Source organism: Phascolarctos cinereus, unplaced genomic scaffold (assembly GCF_003287225.1).
Source record: "Phascolarctos cinereus isolate Bilbo 61053 unplaced genomic scaffold, phaCin_HiC Scaffold_726;HRSCAF=1367, whole genome shotgun sequence".
Classification (NCBI taxonomy): domain Eukaryota; kingdom Metazoa; phylum Chordata; class Mammalia; order Diprotodontia; family Phascolarctidae; genus Phascolarctos; species Phascolarctos cinereus.
In genome coordinates this window covers 88,497,435-88,523,336 of record NW_027556098.1, presented here as the reverse complement: position 1 = coordinate 88,523,336, position 25,902 = coordinate 88,497,435, and the positions used below count along the sequence as shown (strand labels likewise).

Genomic DNA, 25,902 nt, shown 5'->3' with positions numbered 1-25,902 from the left:
TCCAGGGGCCAGACTACCCAATCCTACTCCTAGAGTTCCAGACTTGCTGATTCCGGCCCAACACCAGGTAAGCTGCCAGAACCCTATAGCCTCCAACTGCTAGCATTGGAGGCCTCAGCACACAAAGCCAGTGACCAGGCACCAGGCTCCCAAAACAAGAAGCTTGGATCAGTGCCTCCTGCTCCACAGCAGGGGAGCTCAATCTTTTTAAAGGCCAGGAAATAAGCAAACACCATGAGCAAAAAGAAACATACTATAGATTCTTATTATGGGGACAGTGAAGATCAAGGCAGAAATTCTGAAGAGGACAACATTGTCAACAAACCCACATCTGGAACCTCAAAAGGGAATATGAACTGGTCTGAAGCTCAAAAAGTGTTGGAGGCCAGCACCTGGTAGTGGGCCCCTGACCCCGTGAGAACACCACACCCCGAGCAGCTTGTTCCGGGACAAACCGTACCATAACGTGCCAGGTCAACAGAAGTGCTAACCGCAAGATGTTGGCACACCGCCCTGGAAAGTCCAGGAGGCCTATTTTCCTCTTTTGCCACGTCAACAGAAGTTTTGCTCCTCCCCGCTTCGCCCTACATAAGCTTGTAATGCTCAAAAATAAAATTAGACCTTGCCTACCATCTTTTTGGTCTCACTCCTCCTTTTCACCCATTCCCTTCAGCCAGGGTCCTCCTCGACCCCCCACGTATACTGGCCCTGCAGGTCGGGGCAAGTGGCGCCCAACGTGGGGCTCGAGGTCCGGACTTCTGCCAGGCGGACCAGCATTGAGAAACGATTCGTCGCGACCCCCTCCTTCTCATCGCTCATGAAGAGCCCCTGCGTTTTGGTAAGTTGAGTTTTCGTCCGCCTCATTCTAATCATGGGTTCCAACCTTTCTAAGGAGCAGGTCTTCATCCAAGACCTTAAGCATGCCCTTAAGGAGAGAGGAGTTAAAGTTAAGAAAAAGGACTTTTGAAATTCTTTCTTTTTGTAGATGAGGTCTGCCCTTGGTTTATGGTTACCGGCCCAGATATTCATCCGGGAAAGTGGCAGAAGGTAGGGAGAGACCTCAATAGAAATTGCAAACTGAGGGGCCAGAGGCGGTCCCTCCCTCGGCTTTTTCTTACTGGGGTATCATCAGAGACATAGTGGAATCTGCCCCTGGGGACCCAGGCAAGCGCCAACTCCTTTCGGTGGCAGAGTTTTGTTTACGCCCCTTGTCGCGGGCAGCTTCTGTTAAATCGCTACAGCGCCCTTTATCACGAACCGCCTCTACAAAGTCATTAGAATCAGTGGGAAAAAGTCCCCCCAGACCCCCCTCCGTGGTCATTACCATTCCGCCGGAACCTCCAAAGCCCTTTATCCTCCCCTCCCTGTGGAACGGTCCCGGCACTGAACCTTAACACTCCTATAATTGCAAAACACAAAACTCCTCCTTTAGGAGATCCTGACCCTGATACTCTAGACCCCGGGGACGAGGCGGAACTGGAGGAAGAAGCCGCCCGATATAATAACCCGGATTGGCCCATAACTCCCAGTACCTACCCCCTCCCTACATATCCCAACTTGCGCTCCTGCGCTTTGCCCCCCATTCCCACTTCCTCAGCCCTCACATCCGCCAGAAGTCAACTCTCCACTCAAGTTAAGGAGCTCCGAGAAGTCTTAGATCTACAAAAGCAATATGCACAACTCTCTTCGGAACTGAGTTCCCTGCAACACTCCCTCCAGAATTCTGTCATTTTTTCCCCCAATAGGTCAGTTACATCAGAAACCCCTGAAAAAGATCAGAGCCAGTGCTAGAGATAAAAATCTAACAAGGCACAGCCCATGATATTCCCTGTTATGACCCGGTCTCGTCAGCCTGACCCTCACACAACGACCCCAAGGAAGTTTCTGCCAGTGAAGGGGAGGGAGATGAAGAAAGTGAGGAAGAAGGGAAGAGGACGAGGGAGAGGGGAGGGACAGGATAGGAAAATAGAAGAAGAGGAATGGGCAATTGGAAAAAAGGAAGGACAGCGGTTAGAATATAGGAGTTGCAGTTCAAAGGGATTAAGGATCTTAACGCCGCCGTCAAGTCCTATGGTCCTAACGCCCCGTTACCCTCTCAGCTCTTGAATCTATGTCCCGCGGAGGATATCTCTTGCCGGCAGAATGGCTTCGTGTAGTACAGGCAGTCCTTTCAAGGGGGCAGTTCTTGACATGGAAAGCAGATTTCTTCGACCGCTGCCAATCCATGGCTACAGCCAACCAAAAATCCCCTGGCTCCCCCGCTTTAAAGTGGACTTATGAAAGTTGAGTCAAGGGAAATACGCAGAGGAGGCCAAACAACGCTGCCTCCCAATAGGCCTCTTGGCGCAAACCGCCAATGCTGCATTCGCGGCTTGGCGTGCCTTGCCCACTTCTGGATCCCCCCTTGCTCCGCTTAATAAGATCGTACAAGGAACTCAGGAAGATTTCTCTGAGTATGTTAGTAGGCTCTTGGAAGCAACTGAACGAACCTTAGGCAAGAAGCGTCTAATGATCAGCTTGTGAGACGCTTAGCATATGAAAATGCTAACAATGCCTGTCGGTCTGCCTTACGCGGGAAGTGGAGAGATAAAACATTAGAGGAAATGATACGTATGTGCAGAGATGTAGATCCCTTCACTACCAAAATGTCCCAGGCCGTACATCTGGCCATAGGGGCAGCTCTCCAAACCGGGGACTCCCAAAAGGCATGCTTCCGGTGTGGTCAACCTGGCCATTTTGCCCGACAGTGCCCTAGTGCCCCTGACACTCCCTCCGCTCCAATCAGCAATAAGGCTTCCCAACCCTCCACCCTCTGCCCTCGGTGTAGGAAAGGGAAACACTGGGCAAATACCTGCCGCTCAACTACAGACGTTCATGGCCACCCTTTACAGGGAAACGGTCGGAGGGGCCAGCCCCGGGCCCCCCAGTCGACTCCCTTTGCTCGGGCCTCGGGGATCAGCCTGTCCACACCCCACTCTTCAGAGCCACTGCAGGAAGCGCAGGGGTGGACTTGTGTGCCGCCTCCACCTCAGTATTGACCCCTGAGGGTGGCGTCCATATTATTCCTACAGGCATCTTTGGCCCCCCGCCCCCTGACTTCTATTTTTTCATCCTTGGTCGCGCCTCCGCTACTATTAATGGCCTCATGATTCCCCTCCATTGTGGATAGTGATTACACGGGGGAAATTCAGATACTTGCCTCAACCCTGAAAGGGCCCCTCACTGTCCGTCAGGGACAACGCCTTGCGCAGGCTCTCCCGCTCCCCCTACAGACTCCATACCCTGCTCTCGCCACTGTTAGAGGCCACTCCAAGCCTGGTTCCTCAGACATCTATTGGGTCCAGGCCATTTCCCAAGACCGCCCCATGCTTACGCTTTTTATTCAAGGCAGGCTTTTTGAAGGAATATTAGATTCAGGAGCTGACTCGACTGTTATCTCAAAAGACAGTTGGCCATCTTCGTGGCCCCTTCAACCATCCATGACACACTTGCAGGGCATAGGTCAATCCCACAATACCTACAGAGCTCTCAATGGCTGCCTTGGCAAGACAAAGAAGGAAATAAAGGGACTGTTCGGCCTTTTGTGATCCCCGGCTTACCTGTCAACTTATGGGGAAGGGACATTCTTTCACAGATGGGGGTAATTATGTGCAGCCCAAATACCGTTGTGACCCGTCAAATGCTCTCCCAGGGATTTCTCCCAGGGCAAGGATTAGGCAAGAAAGGTCAAGGGCAACTGTCCCCATTGTTGCTGAAGGGAGAAAAGGACGAGCAGGCCTTGGTTGTGAGAGCCCAGATAATCAGAACCATTTTTCGTGAGGGCCACGGGTCCTCCTGCACTCCAGGCAGATAGGATCTCGTGGAGAAATGACCTACCCGTCTGGGTAGACCAGTGGCCCTTACCCAAGAAAAAACTGGAGGCAGCGCTTGCTTTAGTGCAGGAGCAACTAGCTGCAGGTCACATAGAACCATCTACATCCCCGTGGAACACGCCCATTTTTGTTATCCAAAAAAGATCAGGTAAATGGCGACTCTTACATGATTTACGGGCCGTCAATAAAACTATGATTCCTATGGGGGCCCTTCAACCTGGGCTCCCCTCCCCTGTAGCCATACCGCAAGATTTTTCTAAGATTACAATTGATCTTAAGGATTGCTTCTTTTCCATTCCCCTCCACCCTTCCGATTGTCAGCGCTTCGCTTTTAGTGTTCCTATTACCAATTGTGTGGGCCCTTCTCCGCGCTTTCAGTGGAAAGTTTTGCCACAAGGCATGGCTAATAGCCCTACGCTGTGCCAAAAATATGTTGCCCAAACAATTGATCCTTTCCGCTTGCAGTATCCCAAGCTTTATATTATCCATTATATGGACGATATCCTCCTTGCAGGACCAAATAATGAGGAATTGACTCAGGTATCACAGGAGCTCATTAAGGCGTTGGAATATCGGGGCCTTAATATTTCCCCTGATAAAGTGCAAACCTGCCCCCCCAGCTGTTCTTGGGATTTGAACTCTTGACGAATCGCATTCTCTCCCAGAAGGTTCGCCTACGAGTGAGTCACCTTTGCTCCCTTAATGATTTCCAAAAATTACTGGGAGAATTGAATTGGCTTCGGCCATATCTTAAGATCACTACAGGGGAACTGCGACCCTTGTTTGATATTCTTAAAGGAGACTCCGATCCAAATTCACCCCGCTCTCTCACGCCGGAGGCCCGTAAGGCCCTTGCCTTAATTGAGCAAGCCATTCATGAACAACATATTGGCTATTACGCTCCTCAAAAACCTCTTTGGTTCTTAATTTTTTCCACCACTTTTTCTCCCACTGGATTGTTATGGCAGGGACATCCGTTATTCTGGATTCATATGCCAGCCACACCTACAAAGATCCTTTCTTCCTACCCGCATTTAACGGCAGGGCTCCTGCGCCTCGGCCGAGAGGCAGCCCTTCGACTTTTTGGTCGAGAACCAGATCATATTGTTTGCCCCTACACTGCTTCGCAGATTCAATGGCTGCTTCAGAATGATGATGATTGGGCAGTTAATTGCATTTCCTATATGGGAGCTATAGACAATCATTATCCCTCAGATAAGCTCATTCAGTTCTTTCAGAAAACACCCGTGGTCTTCCCAAGGATCACCAAAGCGGAGCCCATAGAGAGCGCCCATTTGGCGTTCACTGATGGCTCCGCCACAGGGAAGGCAGCCTTTAGTGTTGATGGACAGGTCACCTCTTTTGACACCCCTTTCACCTCCGCGCAGCTGGTAGAGCTCGCAGCGGTCATTAAGGTTTTTGAATCTGTCTCGGGCCCCCTCAATGTTTATACTGATAGTTCCTATATTGCACAGTCAGTCCCTCTATTGGAAACCGTCCCGTATATCCGTCCCTCCACTAATGCGTCTCCTCTTTTTGCCACTCTTCAGCTTCTAATTCTCTCCCGCGATCACCCCTTTTTCATTGGTCATATTCGTGCCCATTCCGACCTCCCCGGTCCTCTTTCTGAAGGGAATGATCAGGTTGATCAAGTAACTCGTCGCATTCTGCTTGCTCTGTCTGCCTCCCCTGTTGAGGCTGCCACACAAGCCCACAAGCTGCATCACCTGAATGCCCATACGCTTCGTCTCAAGTTCCCTATAACCCGGGAACAAGCCAGACAGATTGTGAAACAGTGCCCTGGTTGCCTGACCCTCCTTCCTGAACCTCATAATGGCATCAATCCCCGAGGTCTTATCCCCGGGGAACTTTGGCAAATGGATGTCACTCACTATCCCCCTTTTGGTCGGCTTAAATATGTTCATGTGTCCATTGATACCTTCAGTGGCTTCATTTTTGCCACCCTGCAACCTGGAGAGGCCACCAAACATGTCATTAATCACCTCCTTAGTGCCTTGGCGGTCCTCCCGCAGCCCAAAATTCTTAAGACAGATAATGGCCCTGGTTATACCAGTTCTTCTTTCAGATCTTTTTGTACACAGTTGCATATTAAGCATGTTACTGGTATACCCTATAATCCTCAAGGGCAAGGAATTGTGGAAAGGGCCCATCAGACACTGAAAAACATGATCCTGAAATTACAATCAGGGAGGGAAGTTCTTTATCCCAGAGCTGGCAATGCCAAAACATTGCTCAATCACGCTCTTTTTGTTTTAAATTTTCTCACTCTGGACACTGCGGCAAAGAGTGCCGCAGACCGCCTTTGGCATTCCACTACGGCCCAAACCTACGCTCAGGCAAAATGGAAAGATCCCCTGCTTGGCAAATGGCAGGGCCCTGATCCTGTGTTAATCTGGGGCAAAGGCCATGCTTGTATTTATGACTCAAAGTGCCAAAATGCTAGATGGTTGCCTGAAAGGCTGATTAGGTTGATGGACAAGCCAGAAACTCATAATGCCGTCCAGGGAACCACACCCCCCTGAGACACCTCTGTTTTCTTTCTCTGTTTTACAGAAAATGACGATCCTCGTAATTTTCCTCCTTCCGTGGGAGCCACGGTGGTTTTCAATCTCCTGACCCAGTAGCGCTCAGCCGTGCCCTCTTTGGAAGCCCTTGTGACTGCGGCGGGGGCACGTTCACTGTCCGTCCCGCCACCTACACGCAAGAAGTGGACTGCGGGGAAAAGACAGCCTACCTCGCCTACCGTCATTCTATCACGGGCGTCTCCAAACCCAAGTGGGAATGCGTAAGGAAGCCCCGAGTTATCCCTCCGAATGGTGGCCAGCCCGGGCCTTGCCCCAGTGATTGCAACTACCTTGAGGCCTTGCACTCCACATGCTATAGTTCTACCCAGCAGTGCAGTGGCAGCTCAGGAACAGTCTATCTTACTACAATACAGGAAAGAGAATATGTGGCACAGGAGGGGATTATAACTAGCCAAGGCCTACGTGGAAGTCCAATAAGTATGCTCAGGCTTCCTGTCAAAGAAAATATTGGAAAAAATGTCTGTTGGCCCCTTCATGCACCTGTCCATATCTCTGATGGGGGGCCCTACAGACCAAATTAGGGAACATGAGGTTAAATAAATAATTAAGAGTATGTATCCCCCCATCCATTACCATCCACTTGCACTGCCCAAACCCCGGGGAACGGACCTAGATGTCCAAACTTCAGAAATCCTTGAAGCAACACTTAAGGCCCTTAATTACTCTAACCCTGATTTGGCTGCCGATTGCTGGCTGTGTATGGCCCTTGGCACACCTATGCCCATAGCTTTGATGTCCAAAAATGGCTCCACATCCACAAATTGCACACTTAGTCCACCTTTTAAGGTACAACCTGTTGGTCTCCGCCCCTCTCCTTGTATCCAAGCCCCATTTCAGAATTCCACTGCTGATATTGATGTTGGTTGCTACCTTTGCTAATTGCTCTGAAGTCAAAAACTATACCTCACAGGAACCTCTCTGTCCCCTGCCGGGACAACTTTTCGCCTGTGGGGGAAATATGGCCTACTCTGCCTCCCCCAGAATTGGACAGGACTCTGCACACAAATTTCAATCCTCCCTGATATCGACATCATTCCGGGAGATGAGCCTGTCCCACTGCCCAGTTTTGATTATATTACTGGAAGACCCAAGAGGGCTGTTGCATTTATCCCCCTCCTTGTTGGCCTTGGGATTACAGGGGCACTCGCTACCGGCTCTGCCGGCATAGGAGTTGCTGTTGATTCATATACAAAACTATCCCATCAATTTATTAATGATGTGCAAACCCTCTCGGGGACGATAAATGACCTTCAAGACCAAATTGACTCCCTGGCGGGAGTCGTTCTTCAGAATAGGAGGGGCCTAGATTTACTCACAGCAGAACAAGGGGGAATTTGTTTAGCCCTACAAGAAAAATGTTGCTTCTATGCAAATAAATCTGGGATAGTGCGGGATAAAATCAAAAAACTGCAAGAGGATCTGATTGAAAGACGCAAAAACTTTTTGAAAATCCCCTCTGGAGTGGCTTGAATGGAGTCCTCCCATACCTCCTCCCTCTTCTTGGACCTTTAATTGGTCTCCTCCTACTTTTTTCTTTTGGACCTTGGGCCTTTACTAGACTAACCTCTTTCATTAAAACGCAGATTGAGGCTTCTCTTAAAAACACCGTCAATATCCATTACCACCAACTTGCTTCGTCAGAAGATCCTACTGATACCATGGAAGAGGGTCTCCAGTTCTCGAAGCTCATGCAACCGGAATCTCGCTGCTCGCGGTGGTGGAGAAATCTTAAGGATAAAAGTAATCTGGCAGCTGTGAGAAAGCCCATGACAGGAATATTGAGGTCCCACGTGTCAAAAAGATAAGTGCGGCTGCAGTTGCTTCCCCATGACGGGAATAGAGTGAGGCCATGATGGGTTACATCGTGGGGTCCCCTCGCTTAGCCTAAGACAGGGACCACTGCCACTAATGCGCTTTGAACATGGAGGCCGACCTCATAGCCTAAGACAGGGCCTCTCACCTGCTATTTTAAATAAAAAAGGGGGACATGTTGGAGGCCAGCACCTGGTAGTGGGCCCCTGACCCCGTGAGAACACCACACCCCGGGCAGCTTGTTCCGGGACAAACCGTACCATAACGTGCCAGGTCAACAGAAGTGCTAACCGCAAGATGTTGGCACACCGCCCTGGAAAGTCCAGGAGGCCTATTTTCCTCTTTTGCCACGTCAACAGAAGTTTTGCTCCTCCCCGCTTCGCCCTACATAAGCTTGTAATGCTCAAAAATAAAGTTAGACCTTGCCTACCATCTTTTTGGTCTCACTCCTCCTTTTCACCCATTCCCTTCAGCCAGGGTCCTCCTCGACCCCCCACGTATACTGGCCCTGCAGGTCGGGGCAAAAAAGCCTTCTTGGAAGAGCTCAAGACGGATTTTAAAAGTCAAATAAGAGAGGTAGAACAAAAATTGGGAAAAGAAATGGGAGGTATGCAAGAGAGAGTCAATAGCTTGGAAAAAGAAGGACGTAAATTAACTAAAGAAAACAACTCCTTAAAAAGCAGAATTGGCCAAAAAGAAAAGGAGACACAAAAACTCACTGAGGAGAAGAATTCCTTAAAAAATAAAATGGGCCAAATGGAAAAGGAGGTTCAAAATCTAAGAGAAGAAAACAATTTGCTAAAAATTAGAATTGGGCAAATGGAAGCTAATAACTCTATGAGAGAGCAAGAATCAGTCAAACAGAAACAAAAGAACAAAAAAATAGATGAAAATGTAAAAAATCTCATTGGTAAAACAACTGACCTGGAAAATAGATCCAGGAGGGACAATTTAAAAATTATTGGTCTACTTGAAAATCACAATGAAAAAAAGAGCCTGGACAGTATCTTTCAGGAAATCATCAAGGAAAACTGCCCTGAGGTCCTAGAACCAGAGGGTAAAATAGCCATAGAAAGAATCCACTATTCACCTCCTGAAAGAGATCCCAAATTGAAGACACCAAGGAATATAGTAGCCAAATTCCAAAATTACCAGGTCAAAGAGAAAATACTGTAAGCAGCCAGAAAGAAACAATTTAAATATCATGGAACCACAGAGAAGATTACACAGGACCTTGCATCTTCTACATTAAAAGATTGTAGGGTGTGGAATATGATATTCCATAAGGCAAAGGAGCTTGGATTACAACCAAAGATGAACTACCCAGTGAAAATGAGCGCAATATTTCAGGGGAGGAAATGGATATTCAGTGAAATAGGGGACTTCCAAACCTTCCTGATAAAAAGAACAGTGTTGGAGATTTCAAACACAACCTTTCCAGCAGAGCCCAACTAGAATTAAGGAACAGGAAGCAGAAATGGTGAAAAATAATATACTAACTCCATATTTACTTCCAGAAATGACTTGGCCACTTGTGTAAATGGTAGAATAGTAAAATGATCACAATGATCAAATGAGATAATATTTGTAAAAAGTGCTTATTACAGTGCCAGGCACATAATAGGCACTGTGTTTGTGTGTGTGCGCACACATACATTTGCTTATTCCTTTCTCCTTCCCCCTAAAATGTTTGCCACACAACCATTTATCTTAGCTATCAGACAGACTTAATTTGTTTTCTACCATCTGTCATTAGTGGCAGCATGATATAGTGAGAGTTGGCCTCATCCAGGAAGACCTGGATTCAAGTAGAAACTTTGGGCAAGTCACTTAACTTCTCAATTCTTTAGGAAACTTTAAGATTAAGTAAGTTATAGAGAAGGTGCTGGCCTGAATTGGTAGGGGGAGTTTCTTTACTTGGGAGCGCCATATACTAGTACAATCACAGATGTAATCTCTATCCATATTATTGACAATGTGGATGAATTAAATCTTTATAAATGTAATTCTACTTCTCACTGAATTAATCTTCATTTTGAGGATATGTTGGGGCTGCCTTGAGACATAATTAAAATTACCCCATGGACTACTAGTAGGACAATACTCTGAAGAGATCAAGGAAATAGAAAAAGGACTCATATGTACAAAAAAATTTAGCAGCTCTTATTTTGTGGTGGCAAAGAACTGGGGAATGGCAGAACTAATATGAGATATGAATGTGATAGAACAGTGTTGTGCTACAAGAAATTTTCAGAGCAATTCGCATTAGTATGAACTGAGAAAAGTGAATTGAGCAAAAAAAGAAAAAAGAAAAAGAAGTTATACAATAATGACAGTACTGCAAAGACAAACAACTTTAAAAGCTTAAGAATTCTGATCTGCACAATGACTAACCACATAGAATTCCAAAGGACTCATGATGAAACATGCTATCTATCCCCTGATGTAGAGATGATGAGAGGTGCAGAATGAGCCTTATTTTTTTTGGACATGGCCAACAAGGGAGTTTGTATGCCTTGACTATGTATATTTGTTACAAGGCTTTGTTTTTCTTTCTTTTTCAGTGATGAGAGGAGAGGTAAGAGGGAGAGAAGGTGAATTTTCATTCATTGAAAAAAAAATTAAGTTAAAAAATTACCTTATAGAGTAAAGGAAGTGGTTTAAAAACATATATTTAGGGGCAGCTAGGTGGTGCAGTGGATAGAGTACCGGCCCTGGATTCAGGAGGACCTGAGCTCAAATATGACCTCAGACACGTAACACTTACTAGCTATGTGACCCTGGGCAAGCCACTTAACCCCATTGCCTAACAAAAAAAAAAAAAAAACAAGACATATATTTATATGGTGAAGTAATAACATTATAGAATAATATAGAAAGATGAGGCTATTAAAATTATTATGGAAAATTATTGTGGGATAATAATATAACATGTAATATTTATAACCTTTATTCTATATAATATGTAATTCTGTATAATATGTAATATTATATATAGTAATAAGTATTACAATAATATAATATATTACAATAAAATATCATTATAGAATAATATGGAAAGACAATATTAAAAAATGACACTTGTATCTCAACTTTGAATGTTTGCCTTGCATTCAAAAAGAGAAGTCATTCCAGCCCTGACTGGTACCCTCTAGCTGCATGATCTTGAACAAATCACTTGACTTCTCTGAAACATTTATTTGTAAAATGAGGGACTTGGATTAGATGATTTCTAGAGTACCTTCCTGCTCTATAATCATAGAATGATCATATGAGGTCCATTCTAATGAGTCTTGTACATAGTATGCCATATAAAGTATATTATTGCATGTTATTAAGGTTGAATAGAATTTTTCCAGTTCCTGACCTATTCTAAACATAGATTGACTCTATATCCATAGAAGAATGACAGCAGAATTTCCCACAGCCTTAAACAGCTATTAAATGAGCAGATTTTCCCAGCCTTTGGTGGGAAGGTCCCATCAGCCACCATGTTTTAATCCCAATTTGGGGTAAGATTATTTATTTCACATCTGTATTTTACTCAGTACTGGATTGCCTTCATTACAGCACAAAATTCTTTTAATGATGTTAAACTTCTCCCAGAAACTAAGGCCCATATATTTAGTTCCAGTAGTCTATTAGTGATATATGGGTACAAGATAGGAACACAGCAGTCTCCTGAAACCTGAAAATATGCATCCCAAAGAGGACAATGTGCATGTGGGTGTGTGAGCAGGCAACAACGTGTACCATGAGAAATGTAAAAGAAGAATGGAAAATTTATGAAAGAAAAAGAAAATGAATGGTTGTATCAAAGGTAACAAATGACAAGTGGACCTTGGAGTTAAGATTTCACGACACCTTCATAGTCAGACTTAGCCTTTCCATAAACCCTTTTCCACTGATAGCACCCTCATTCGCATAACTTTTGTCTTAGCTGTACAGAGCTGAATGAAGCTGGCAATCTTGAAAGCAAATGAAAGTTCTCAAGAGACACTTTTGAGCCTTGTTAGAATATGGGACTTTTTACAGAACAGGGCCAAATATGATAACTTTACTCTTAAAATAGTCTCTACAATGTTGCTGCTTTTCAAAGTATCTGTGCTTTGAAAGAGAAATGGAGGACAAAAAAACCAAACTCAACCATGGTATCTTCCTGGTCATCACCCAGCAATGAAGGCTGTCTACACTACAGCTGTGAGGCATCACACTTAAGAGAGAAGCTGTTGCAACAAGTCATGAGAGGTTTGAGCAAGGCCAAGATTATTAGGATGTTGTTTCCTAGCTAGCCAACTTATAGGAAGTCTCAGAATAATAATTGCATTTTGTAAATAATATTCGACTTTGTTTATATCACACTCTACTCCTAATCCCCCTTGTGACTCCAAGAGGATTGTAAGAATTTCATTTTTCCCTTCTGCACCAATACATGCCAACTGAAATCTATGTCCTTAGCCAATAGGAAAACCTTCTTGTCTCAGAAGACACACTTACTCAATTAACCAATGAAAATCGCTAGTGTGACTTTTTTTTTTTAAAGAGCAGAGGTATCAGCTGTGGAGGCCTCAGTTTCTAAGGACTCTTCTAGCTCTATAATCAGAATAATTGTATGAAGTCTATGCTAATGAATCTTGCATATAGTCCTGACCTTTAGGCAGGAAATGCATACCATATTGGAATACATAACACTTGAACATCAGATCACAGATGTAGAGGTAGAAAGGACTTTAGAAGTCATCGAGTTCAGCCTCTTCATTTTATTGTTGAGAACATCAAGATACAGAGAATCAAGGTTCCATTCTAAGAAGAGGCCAAGCTGGGATGTCAACCCCAAAGACTGATTCTCAGTCCAGTGCCTTTTCCACCACACCACATTGCCTGTCTCTTTCTGTAGTCTTGTGCTAAGCACTGAGAATAAAATAAAGATGTATCTGACATGGCCTTTGCCCTAGAAAAGTTAAAAATCTAGATGTTTATGGAAATTCGTTGATCATTATGTTCAGTTGGGATTTTTGACATGTATCTTAAATTCCTTATTTTAAGGTAGAAGGAAGTGAAGCCCAAATTTACATATGAAATGTATAAATTACAGTTTTGTTGGGGTGGGGGAAGGATGATGGTATTGGCTTACAATTTAATTGGCATAGGAAACTCAGGGAGAAGATTTGTCTCACCCGTGATTTGCCTATAAAGAGTTGCCTGGGACACTGGTACTTTACGTGATTTGTCCAGGCCTAAAGAACCTGGGTATGTCAGAGGCAAGTCTAGAACCAAGGTTTTCCAGACTCTTCTACCTATTTTGTTTATTGGGGTTTATTTAGTTTCATAAAAATATTAATATTATTTAATTAATTTGTATTATATTCCCTCATTCATATTAATGAACTTCCTAATGTGTTTAAAATGATTTGTTTAATTTTTTAAAAATCCAACTTTATATGTATTTTTTAGGAACTTACTTGTTGCAGGCAGACAAATCGGTTTGGAGGTAAAGCAACTTCTGAAACCTTTCTCCTTTCTTGCTTTCTTTACTTTCATCACTTGCTCCATATGCTAGCAAATTCACCAGATAGAAATCATTTCAGATGCTACTACACCTCCATTTGAGGAAGCCATGGAATATGATGTGAAACAATGTAATTTTCTGTATAATTTTCTAAGAGTCTCCAACCTGCATTAGACTTTTGGGCCCTAAAGAATTTAGGATGAAAGGCCTAAATTCATTCTAATTGGTTATTACTCATTGCCATACGCAAAGCTGTTATGAAGGCAGGACAACTGGGGCTCCGTCCAGAGCACTGAAATTTAGAGTTCAGAGATAACATTTGTATTCCTTCTGTAGATTAGAAACAACTGAGTTTAGCAACTACTTGGAAAAAATTTGTTAAAATAGGAAGCTTATCCCTCAATCAGGCCACATCCCAAGTGATTTCCTTTCTGGCCTGTCACTGACTTGCTTCTCCCTCCTTCCCAATGAACTCTCCTCCGCTCCACCACAGTGGCCTTGCAGGATCCCAAAGTCTCTGTCTTCCTCTGCTAGGGAAGTGGCTTGAGGGTCTTTCTACACACTTTGTTGTTCAGTTGTTCAGCCATGTCTGACTCTTTGTGACCCAGTGGACCCTAACATGCCAGGTCCTTCTATCTTTCACTATCTTTCAAAGTCTAAGTTCATGATCATTGTTTGCATGATAATATCTATCTATCTATCTATCTAATCCTCTGTCATCTCCTTTTCCTTTTGTCTTCGATCTTTCCTAGCATCAGAGTTTTTTTCCAATAACTCCTGGTTTGTCATTATTTAGCCAAAGTATTTAAGCTTCAGCTTTCAGTATTTGGCCTTCCAGTGAAGAGTCTGAATTAATTTCTTTAAGTATTGACTGATTTGACCTCCTGGCTGTCCAAGGGACTCTCAAAAATCTTCTCCAGCACCACAATTAGAAAGTGTCAATTCTGTGGCACTCAGCTTTCCTTATGGTCCAACTCTCACAACCATACATTACTACTGTAAAAATCATAACTTTGACTGTATGAACCTTTGTTGGTAAGATGATGTCTCTGTTTTTTAGTATGCTGTCCAGATTCGCCATAGCTTTCCTTCCAAGGAACAAGCGTCTTTTAACTTTACAGCTGCAGTTACCATCTACAGTGATCTTTGAGCCCAAGAACATAAAATATGACACCACTTCATTTCTTCTCTTTGCCAGGAGGTGAGGGGAGCAGTTGCTGAGATCTTGGATTTTTTTAATGTTAAGCTTCAAGCCAGCCTTTACATCCTCCACTTTCACCCTCATCCAAAGGCTTCTTAATTCCTCTTCACTTTCTTCCATGAGTTATATATTCTGCATACATAGGGATTGTTGGTATTTCTCCTGACAACCTTAATTCCAGCTTTTGATTCATCCAGCCTGGTATTTTGCATATAAATTAAATAAAAAAGGCGGCAATATGCAGCTTTGTTGTACTCATTTCCCAATCTTAAACCAATCAATTGTTCCATGTTTGGTTCTAACTGTTGCTTCTTGGCCCCCATAAAGTTTCCTCAGGAGACAAGTAAGATGATCTGGTACTCCCATCTCTTTGAGGACCTGACACATTTTGTTGTGACCCACACAGTCATAAAAGGCTTTAGTGTAGTCAGTGAAGCAGAAATAGATGTTTTTCTGGAACTTCTTTGCTTTCTCCATAATCCAGTGAATGTTGGCAGTTTGGTCTCTAGTTCTTCCACCTCTTTGAAAACCAGCCTACTCTTCCAGTAACTCTCAGTTTACATATTGTTGAAGACTAGCCTGCAGACTCCTAAGCATAACCTTGCTTCTGTGCAAAATGAGTGCAATTATCCAGTAATTTGAGCACTCCTTGGCATTCCCCTTCTTTAGGACTGGGATGTAAGCTGTTCTTTTCCAATCTAGTGGCCACTGTTAAGTTTTCCAAATTTGCTGGCATACTGAGCTCAGCACTTTAACAGTATCAGCTTTTATAGTTTTAAATATCTCAGTGGGAATTCCATCGCCTCCACTAACCTTATTGTTAGCTGTGCTTCCTAAGGCCCATTTGACTTCATTCTCCAGGATAACCACACTATTGTGAAAGATCAGTGATCTTTCTTACATAACTCTTTTGTGAATTTTTGTCACCTCTTTTTAATCTCTCCTACTTCTGTTAAATACCTACCATTTTTGTCTTTTATCATGCCTATTTTTTGCATGAAATTTCCCTTGATATCTAATTTTCTTGAAGAGATCCCGTTCTGTTGTTTTCTTCTATTTCCTTGTATGGCTAATTTAAGAATGCCGTATTTTTCCTTGCTATTCTCTGGTATTTTGCATTTGGTTGGGTATATCTTCCCTTTTTTTCTTTTACCTTTCACTGTCCTTCTTTCCTCAGCCTTCTTCAGACAGCTATTTTGTTTTCTTGCTCTTCTTTTTCTTTGGAATGCTTTTTGTTGCTGCTTCTGGTACAGTGTTGTGCACCTCTGTCCATGGTTCTTCAGGCAGTCTATCTACTGGACCTAATCCCTTAAATCTATTCATCACTTCCACTTCATATTCATAAGGGGTGCTATTTAGGTTATACCTATATAGTCTGATGGGTTTCCTTACTTTCTTTAATATAAGTCTGAATTTTGCAATAAGAAGTTCATGAGCTTTCATCAGCTCCAGGGCTTTTTTTTTTTTTTTTTTGCTGACTAAATAGAGCTTTGGCTGAAAAGCATATAATCAATCTGATTGCAATATCAACCATTTGGTGAAGCACATGTGTAGAGTCACCTTTTGAGTTATTGAAAAAGAATTTGTTATGATCAGTGATCAGAATTCCAATCCTATATGATCAATGTGACATCTTTTTTGGGGTGGGTGTTATTTCTAGAAGATATTATAGGTCTTTATAGAACTTACAGATCTTGCAAGGCCACTGCAGTGGCCTTTTTGGCATCGGTGGTTGGAGCATAGGCTTGAATTACTGTGATGTTGAACAGTTTGCTTTGGATTCAAACAGATACCTTTCTGTCATTCTTTTGAGATTATATGCCAGTACTGCTTTTCTCACCCTTTTATTGACTATGAGGGCTACTCCATTTTTTCTCAGGGATTTTTGCCCATGGTAGTATATGTAGTGATCACCTGAATTAAATTCATCCGTTCCCAACTATTTAAATTCACTTAACACTGGAAGATGTCAATATTTAATCTTTCTGTCTCCTGTTTGCCCACATACAGTTTACCTTGGTTCGTTGATCTTGCATTCCAGATTTCTATGCAAAATTGATTTTTACAGCATTGGACTTTCCTTTCATCACCAGATGCATTTGCAGCTGAGCTCCCTTTAGGCTTTGTCCCAGCTGCTTCATTAACACTGGAGTTACCTGTAGTTGTTTTCTGATTTTCTCCAGTTGCATATTGGACACCTCCTGACCTGAGGTTCTCATCTTCTGATGTCATGTCTTTTTATCATTTTAGCACTGTCCACTGGGTTTCCTTGGCAAAGATACTAGAATGGTTTGCCATTTCCTTCTCCATGGATCACCTCTTGTTGGAACTGTCCTCTATCACCTGTCCATTTTGAGTAACCCTGTATGGCACAGTTTCATTGGACTACACAAGCCCCTGTGCCATGACAAGATCATGATCCAAGGGGGTTCTACACACTAACCTGGACCAAATTTGTCTTAAACAACTGATTGAGGGGCAGGTCATGCTGCTTGCCTCAGGTGACAAGGGATGGTAGAGTCTTCACATCATTAGAAAAAAAATATTTGGGGGCAGCTAGGCGGCACAGTGGAGAGAGCACTGGCCCTGAAGTCAGGAGGACCTGACTTCAAATCCAGCCTCGGACCAAACACTTGACACTTACTAGCTGTGTGACCCTGGGCAAGTCACTTGACTCCAATTGCTTAAAAGCAAAAAAAAAAGAAAAAAAATAAATATTTAAACTCATTAATTTCTATTAAGTTCGATAGTATCAATTTTGGCACTTTCTAGATTTAGACATCTTTTTCTTAATTTGTAATGGGTATCTGTTACAATTGGTCCTAATTCATCCGTGATACACTTCTAAATCATTTTGTTGATCTGGCAAGTGTGCATTAGTTTTTCTCACATAGCTGTGATGGTATATGATGGTAGTGAGAATCAGAAATTTGATGCATTGTACTGGTTAAAATAGTTATTAATATTTTTGCTGATTGCATTTAGAGTCATCTAATTCCTCTCATGTCTGAGGATGGTTGGACTGCACAAATCTGAGAGGCAGATTTTAGTTAACAACCAGCTGAGGTATCAACATTGCACATTATAAGAAGAATAGCTTCCTTTTAAGGTTTTGCTGATGTATCGGATATTTTTTATGTATTAGATAGCTGGGCTCAAAGCCAAGAAGACCTGGTTCGAGTCCTTTCTCTGACACAACCTGCCTATGTGACACTGGACAAGTTGCTTAAGCTCTCCTTGTTCTGGCCACACTCTATAAGACTATGAATTGCAGAGGAGGCGCTGACCTGTGTGGATAGAGGGAGTTTCTTCACTGGAAATTCCCTCTACCAAAGAAATCACATGTCTCATACCTATTTCTAGTTAATGAAGGGTTTTTTATTTTGTTTTTGTTAGAACTGCTTCCTCCCAATTCATTTTCCCAGGATTCAGTAAATTTTAAATATGAAAATATTTCATTATTTCCCTCAAACTATGGAAGCAATGAAAAGAAAATCTAAACCATTGTTACCATCTTACACTTGTTCATTGTGGGAGGACGCTTCTCATTGATCTGAGAAGACCTCTTATTTTCTTATTCAAGTGAGAAGCCAGAAAGAATTCTGAATAGAGGGACAGGATGAAGAATCTGGATCGTGTCTTTGCTGATTCATTTTTTTTCAAAATTTGTTCTTATTTGAAGTTTTTTGAATTCCAAGAATATCATGTGTGTATATACACACACACACACACACACACACACACACACACACACACGTACAAACTCATAAAATCTTTTTTATTGGATCAACAAGGATTTATTAAGCATTGTGCTAAGTGCTAGAGATACAAAGTAAGCCAAAAACAGTCCTTGTCCTCAAGGATTTCACAGTCTAATAATTGTGACCTACATAGGTATAAATAGGAAGAAATTACCAATCTTCAGTATTAAAGAAACATTCTAACTATATACATCTGACTTGTAAACTCCTCCTTGTCTTAATCATTAAGTTTAGGATTATGTACCTTTTGGGAGAGAGCTACTTGTTGACTGACTGAATATAGTATTTTCAGGTGATACATAGTAGGCATGAACAAATGCTTTTATTTCCCATTGTCTGCCTTTCTTCTTCCCCCTTCCTTTTCTCCTGTCCCTCAGAGTGTGAGGGTAAACACATTTTTGCAAAGAGAACAAAGATTGTATTTCCCAGAATCCTATGAGCAGAAGGTACATGGGAGCCAGAATAGAATATAGACAGTAATTTGGAGTAGACACTCAGGAAAGAAGAAGGTGAGCTGGGGACACATTACTAAAAGAAGTATACAATTGGAAGTAGGTTAGACATTAGTATTGTGCCAGTACCTGAGGTTTCCTGAGCTAATTTAAGACCTAATGGAATAATTAAGAGCTAGCTAGGCTATCCATACAAGAGGGGTGGATTGATGGATGCAGACTTGGCATGTAGAAGCACAAATGGGGTGAGGATCTAAAGGGAAAACAAAAACAAAAAGGCCCAGAGCCAAATGGATAATGATGGTGATGGTAGTGGTGGTGCTGGTGGTGGTGGTGATGGTGGTGGTGGTACAGAAGAAGTTTTTAACCAAAGAATCTCCAGCTCCATTCATGTTTCAAGAATTTTTCTCTTATTTTGAGTTTGTTCCTTTCTGTTGAACTTGGGTCACTGGTCCATTTATTCTCTTATCTATTTTGCAATAAATATATTTATGTTAAACATGCTAAATTGAGAGATTCCTAAAGGGAGAGAGATGCTTTGGATGGGAGCAAGAGATAAGTAATATTAGAGCAATATTCATTGAGAATTACCCAAGATCGAACCAGGTTGGACTAGTAAGAAGAGAACACATGGCACTCACGTTACAGTTATTTATTTACAGATGTGTTGTCAGAAACAATGTCCTCAAGACTCTTAAGTTAAAAGTATGTGAAAGTCAGTGAGGTTGTCATGTCCAAAGAAGATAACCTGTAGTGTCACATGAAACTATAGCAATTAGGATAGCTAAGTTGTCTTTTTAGAGTGTTTTAAGCAGAGCATTAATAGAAACATAACAAAGTACAATGGAAAGAGGACTTAACTTGGAGTAATGAGGGACCTGGGTCTAAATTCTGCATTTAACACTTAATAGGTTGGTGACCATAGACAAGTTACTTAGCCTCAATTTCCTTATGTAAGACAGGAATAATAATACCTATAATACTTAGAGCATCGTGAAATTGTTATGAGGATCAAATTAGAAATTCACATAAAGGGATTTTCAAGCCTTAAAAAATATATGTGTGTGTATGTGTATATACACATATGTATATATATACACACATATGTATATATTTAAGCACTCTCTGTACACAGACATAATTATTCATATGTATATAGAGAGGAATAGATATATTTGTGTGTGGATTATGTGTTTGTATGTTGTTGTTCAGTCATTTTTCAGTCGTGTCTGACTCTTTTTGATTCTATTTGAGATCTTCTTAGCAAAGATACTGGAGTAGTTTGTCATTTCCTTCTCCAGCTAATTTTACAGATGAGAAAACTGAGGCAATAGGGTAAGGTGACTTGCCCAGGGTCACACAGCTAGTAAGTATCTGAGGCCAGATTTGAACTCAGAAAGATGAGTCTTCCTGACCCCAGGTCCAGCATGTGCCATGTGGCCATATGTATGTGTATGTTTCAGTGGCCAGTTATAGATCAGGACAACTGGACATGGCCCAGGATGCAGTAGGAGACCTTGGCCTTTTTAAGCTAAGGTCTTTCTGAGTTCTTACTTTGACTGAGGTAACACCTATCCAGTGATTAGAGCCGTTTAAGAGGTGAGCCAAAGGATATCTTTCTATATTTACATATAAATCTATATCTATATAGTTTCATATACCAGCTGTGTAACCCTGGGCATGTCACTTAACCTTGTTTGCCTCAGTTTCCTCATCTGTAAAATGAGCTGGAGAAGAAAATGGCAAACCTCTCTTTGCCAGAAAATTCCAAATGGGATCATGAAGAGTTGGACATGAATAAAAACAACTGAAAAAATAAATCTATCTATACATGCATTTTTTTTTGGCTAAACTTGAGATTCTGTTGATATAAGGCATTTCTGGTGAAGAACTCTTCCTTCTAATGCAGATTGGCAACTATTTTGCAATTTCTTACCTTATAAAGGTGACTGGGGCCCTGAGATGGGAAGTATCTTTCTCAGGACCACACAACTAGGATGAATCATAGATGAAACTAGAACTCAGGTGTTCCTGGCTTTGAAATCAGTTCTCTATTCACCACCATTTTGCCTCTCAATGTACTATAGAATGGTCAGTTATTTCCAGGCTGAAGTCTTCATAGGGCAGAGAGAAGAAAGCTGCATTTGGCGTCAGAGGACTGGAGTGCACACACTGGCTCTGCCACTTACTTTAGAAAATAAACATATAAAAACTACAATTATAGTCAATACAAAGTAAATCAGGTGTTCATAATGATTTCCTCTGTGGGTTAGGAAAAAAAATTTGAAAGCCAGCTATGCATTCTGAGAATTGTAGTCCCAGATAGCTAGTGTTCTCTTGTGGCCCTTGAAGGAACTGGGATTTTCCTGAGTTCGGAGCTGGGGGTAAACTTTCTGCCCCACCCAGAGGCAGGCAGAATAAGGTTGGCACCCACAGTGAGGTTGCAGAAAAATAATAATTGTAGAAAAAGATAAAGACATTTTTGGAGGGGTTTTAGAATGTGAATAACAAAATTAGAGACTGCTGTTTGTGACCATCTCTTCTGAGAGCTGCACAAAAGTTTCTTGCCAGTGTTTTTCTGTCCTGTGCCTGTTGGTGGTAGGCACTTTCTAAGTGATTTCCTCTATTTCTTCAAGCTGTTTCTATTTTTTAATTTTGTTTTGTAGGAAAACTATGAACAATCAGAATTTCTTTAATGATGCATATCTGTATATTAATTCTACACAGGAGAGATAGATAATACAATGGCTTGATTACTGATGCATTTTGCTATACTTCCCTAGTGGCAGAACTAAATTGGCTCTAGGCCTTTCCACTACTTGAGTCAGACTGACATTTAGCTGTCTGGGACAACGCAGGGTCTGTCAGGTCGTGTGGCCTCACTAATGCCTTCCCCACTCGTTTCATAAATTCTTCAGGGGTTGAGTGTCAAGGGAGGTGACTAAGAAATAGGAATTGCTCCATGGGAGGATATGGCTAGATGTGGCTGGTGGGGCAGGTAGACTGCTCATTGGAAAGAGCACTGGCCCTGGGGTCAAGAAGACATGAGTTCAAATCCAGCCTCAAACACTTACTAGCTGTGTAACCTTAGGCAAGTTACTTAACCTTTGTTTGCCTTAATCCATTGTAGGAGAAAATGGCAAAACACTCCAGTGTCTTTGCCAAGAAAACTCCATGGACTGTATTAAAGTGCTATTGTCCATGGGGTCATAAAGAGTCAAACCTGACTGAATGACTGAACAGCAAGATGTGGCTGTTAAGTCCAACATTCTGAAGGTGGGAGAGAAAGTCTTCACAAAGCCAAACCCTAACAGAATTCAACACCTTCTGGTAACATACATTCAAAGAGGAGCATTAATAGTAGGAAGATCCCCAATGTCCTCATATAGGAGAGAACACTTGAGCCGAGACTTGAATTTCTTTCAAGTATGCATTCCAGAAGGTAGAGGCAATGAGTATTCCAGACATGGGGGTCAGCTTGGACAAAGACATAGAGGTGGGAGATGTGATGTAGATGAGGAGCAAAAAATGGGCTAGTTTGCTATTATGCAGAGAGTATGGGGGGAATGACGTGAAATCAATCTGGAAAGGTAGGCTAAAGCCACAATGGGAAAGGCTTTAAGTGACATAGTAGTCTAAATTTTATCCTAGAGCTGACAAGGAGCCACTGCAGTGCTTGAACAAAGGAGTGACGTGGTTGGCCCTGTGTTTAAGAAATATCAATTTGTGCTTTACAATGCTTTGCAATCATAACCATATCTGCTCTAAGAATTTTTGTACACATAGGGTCTTTTCATCTTTAATCTCTTTGGAGCAAAGACTTCATAGTGATATTACTGGGTCAAAGTTATGCACACTTTAGGGTTTCGGGGTCGAATAGTTCTAAATTGTTTTCCAGGATGACTGTGCCGATTCACAATTCCCCAAACAGTGCATCAACATGCCAGGTACCTCCTACAGTACAGAACATTTGTCATGCTCCATTTTGGTCAACTTTGACTCTTTAATGAGTATGAAGTGGAACCTTAGAGTTGCTTCATACCTTTATTTTTCAATAACGTTAACCTCAGTGAAGAAGACAAATGTCATGGTCTAAGACAAGGATGTAGTTTACTGAAAAAAATATGCTTGATTTATATTTACATAAACTATGAATCGATCTTTTAATTATAGTCAGTTGATTCTTAGATCTCTTCTGCATGAAAATAATACCAATACTCTGGGACAAGTTCAGAACATCCTGACCCATATTTCAGTAAAATTCTAGAGCCATTTGGCAAGAAGAGATTGCCAATTCTTCTGTAATTCTTGACCAATGGAAGAATGATTTCAAATAATCTGTCACTTTTTCCAAATTAACTGAATCCTATTTGAGAAGAAAACTAATTCAGCTTTGAAAATCCTACCTGGCTTTCTAAATTTGCACCATTCTTGCTTCCACTGCCTTAACACAACCTGACCTCCATTCACCCCTAACAATGAGCTAGAACCAGAGATCTTTGTATACGGGCCTGTGTTCCAAGACTTGGAATTGCTTAGGGAGCTGCTCTAGTAGACACAGACATTGTGTTTTAGTCATGTGACCACTTATTGACATGCCTGCCATAAGGCTTTTGTTTTGATATCTCAAAATTGTACTTGGCAAGAGTTGAACTAGAGATTCATGTATTTCATGGTATTTCATGAGAGCTACTCTCTTAAAAAACAAATTAAGTAGCCAGCTGAGGCTGTAAATGAGCTAGCAGATGTTTGCCAGCTTCTTTTTTTGGCATCCAACTGTTGTCATTGCTTTAAAAACTTTTTTTAATGAAAAAAATGTCAAAGGAAGAATCAAGTATGGTTTAGTTTGTGAGTGACCTGTAGGTTCAACTGTAGTATTATGTGTAAGGTAAAGATGTAGTTAATGAAGTGAACTCTAAAGAGGAACATGTGGGGACTTTCATTTTGTGGAAATTCCTTCTCAAGTCAGACAGACTAGGAAATAAATTGTTCAAGCTTTCTGGCTCTCCTACACCAATACTTAAAATGTTGGCTTTTCACTGGCTAGCAGTCCCATGTACTCGACAATGAGATCAAATTTATCAGTTCCTATTTGAAGATATTTACAAATTCATCTTGATTCTTTTAATGTCAACAATCTTTCCCCTCAAATTATGAAATGTTTTGCTATATTCAGGACAAGTCAACATGCATTTGTAGCCTTTCTGGGATCTTCCTTTGTCTCCTCCCCCTCTGATAACTTAAGAGAATGGTAGAGTGGGTGGATTTCTTTGGAGTTTTTCCTCACATCTCACATGGTGGAAATGGCACCAAAAGATGGAGCACCCAAGAAATTTGCCCTTTTCTTGAAATGGCATGAATCAGGTAGCCATGCCTTAGAGCTGGTAAAAGCCATGAAGAACAACAGAAAGCTTGGGGGAGAAGAGAGAATCCCTTCTCTGCCATTTCCCCATCACTTGCCTACTCTTTACATAGATAGAGAATAACTGGAAAAGAGTGTCTTGAGAGAAACTCTTTTATTTGGGACAATAAGAGATTCTAAGAGTATCTTTGGAACTAATGGCTACTCCCTCAAGAATAGTTCCTTTGATTTCCTCTTTTTTAATGTAACAAGGTTTTGGCACATGCCCAGATCACCTAAAATGGAGGCATCCACACGGGAGATGACATTTTTCATCCACCTACTCGATGGTTGGAAGTCAATCTTTCCATTGGCTATCTAGCTATAACTGTCTGTGTCTTTAAATCTAAGTGACTGAAGTACAAGTCTATCTTTCTGGTGAAATTATCCTCACATCGGGAACATAATACAGTAAGGGCAGGACAGGGCAACCTCCTCCTTCACCCTAGACCAGGGGTGGAGAACCTGTGGCCTCGAGGCCACATGTAGTCCTCTAGGTCCTCAAGTGCGGCCCTTTGACTGAATCCAAACTTCACAGAACAAATCCCCTTAATAAAAGGATTTGTTCTGTAAAACTTGGACTCAGGCCATACCTAAGGACCTAGAAAACCACATGTGGCCTCAAGGCCACAGGTTCCCCACCCCTCCTTAGACCCTGTACCCCCAAGAAACAGGCATAGTGTTTTTGGTATTTTTTTGTTTGTCCTTTTAAATTCTAGGTGCCAAGAGTTGAGTCTTGAAACCCAGATGCTTGAGCCATGGGGAATTTGGATCCCATAATTCTAGGTTAGATATTATAGCCAGCTGAGCAAGGAAGCCCTGAGAGGGCCAGATTCAAGCCCAGGGACAGCTGTGGACTTGAAACTTGGGTGGGGCTATTGCTATTGTAGGAACTAAATTAAACTCTGTGTGTGTGTGTGTGTGTGTGTGTGTGTGTGTGTGTGTGTGTGTGTGTGTGTGTGTGTGTGTGTGTGTGTGTGTGTGTGTGTGTGTGTGTGTGTGTAGGGGCATGGGATTATACCCCTGAAGTGTTGGGAGAAAATTTTGGATATTTATGTTTGCTTTACCTTTGAAGTAAATATGCCTTTGTAAAAGCTAATCTGTTAAGTGGTTAAATAGAACTGGGGTACTTGGACCCCTGGAGCTGAAGGAATGCAATTGGTGGAAGTTTGAGCCAACAGCCAAAACAAGAGATCCCCTAACTACTTAAGGTCACTGGAGAATCCTGGGGAAGGGGTGAAGTGTAACACATCTGGTCCTCAGACAGTGGTGATGAGAGTAGTCACAC

At 42.2% G+C, this 25,902-nt stretch overlaps 2 long non-coding RNA genes across 2 annotated transcripts; both read left to right on the top strand.

The window, feature by feature from the left end:
* The first annotated feature begins 329 nt into the window (after window positions 1-329).
* On the top strand, window positions 330-6,626 carry LOC144454494 (uncharacterized). The gene is made up of 2 exons (XR_013482925.1): window positions 330-838; window positions 6,447-6,626. It is a non-coding gene; the product is annotated as an uncharacterized LOC144454494 (long non-coding RNA).
* Window positions 6,627-6,917: 291 nt separating this feature from the next.
* Window positions 6,918-8,722, top strand: LOC144454493 (uncharacterized). The gene is made up of 2 exons (XR_013482924.1): window positions 6,918-7,009; window positions 8,062-8,722. It is a non-coding gene; the product is annotated as an uncharacterized LOC144454493 (long non-coding RNA).
* The last annotated feature ends 17,180 nt before the right edge of the window (window positions 8,723-25,902 follow it).